Source organism: Sinocyclocheilus grahami, unplaced genomic scaffold, assembly GCF_001515645.1.
Source record: "Sinocyclocheilus grahami isolate Dianchi unplaced genomic scaffold, SAMN03320097.WGS_v1.1 scaffold3198.1, whole genome shotgun sequence".
NCBI lineage: Eukaryota > Metazoa > Chordata > Actinopteri > Cypriniformes > Cyprinidae > Sinocyclocheilus > Sinocyclocheilus grahami.
Window position 1 is genome coordinate 33,306 of NW_015508356.1, and position 1,362 is coordinate 34,667.

Genomic DNA, 1,362 nt, shown 5'->3' on the forward strand with positions numbered 1-1,362 from the left:
GGGTGCAACAAATGCCTCGTTTGTAATGGGTTTTAATGTTTTTGTGTAGTCGCTCCGGCCGGGACACGCCATCAACAGTATGGTGAGGGGCGTAACATTTCCGCCTTACGCTTAAGGTATTCGGCCAATCACAACACATTGGATAGCTGGCCAATCAGAGCACACCTCGCTTTTCAGACCGATGAGCTTTGTAAAAATCGACGCGTTTCAAAAAGGCGGGGCATAGAGGAGCAACAATAATATACAGTATGTGGAAAATAATGTGTTTTTTTAACTTTAAACCGCATAAACACATTTCATTACACCAAATACACAAAATAATGTTCTTTTTAGAAGCATCATATGACCCCTTTAATGTTAAATCCACTATTGTTTCAAATAGATTTGTTCTAGTCTAAACAGTATTTAATGCAATTACATCACAAGTAACTGTAATTAAATTACAGAAAAATTAAGAGTAATCCCTTACTTTACTTTTTTAAGGGAACAGTAATTAAATTACAGTAATTAATTACCCAATACTGCTGGTTGGTTGCACTTTATAATCTCAAATGAACTGAGACTACACAGAACATTTGCATTTTAACACAGACATTTGTTACACTGCAGGAGCATTTAAAATGAATTGAAGGCAAAAAATGTGATTAAAATCCTAAGAAACAAAAGAAATGCACAGATAAAAAGATATAGATTTTCCTTAAAGTTGAAGAAAAATGTAATGGAAAAATTGATGGATGATAGCAGTATTGTTTCTTCATAGCAGAACAATGTTCTTAAAGGGCATTTCTTAGCATATGGGTTGTAATTTTTGAAAACTTATTTTCCCAGGAAAGGATCATGGAAAGAACACCTCATGGTGAACAACCTAAAAATAAACAAATATTATATTTCTGTATACTAAAAGATTTCAAACATTTTTACGGGGCTTAATGCCACCAAATAAGCCCAAAATCAAAATATGTGCAAATGTAATAGAACACACACATATTTAATCCATACCAAAGAACTTGCAAACTATGCACAGTAATAGTGTGGCAATACACTTCAAACATATCCTGTTTTTGTAGTCTTCATTAACAATGTATTATAACTTATTATTAAAAGCAGATGAATATACTCACACAACAAGAACAATGCTTTATTGAAAACTGTATTTGGCAACATTTTCATGAATCAAATATAAATGTTTTGACAGAAAACAGGGCAAGAAAAATAATACAATATTTGACCATATCAATGCCAATGCCAACTCTCTCTGGCAATATTGTTTTCTTATAATTATCTTGTGTTATATTAAACATATATAAAGTCATACAATGATCTTTTTCAATTAGAATCCATACTAATAAAGAAAGGTACAAA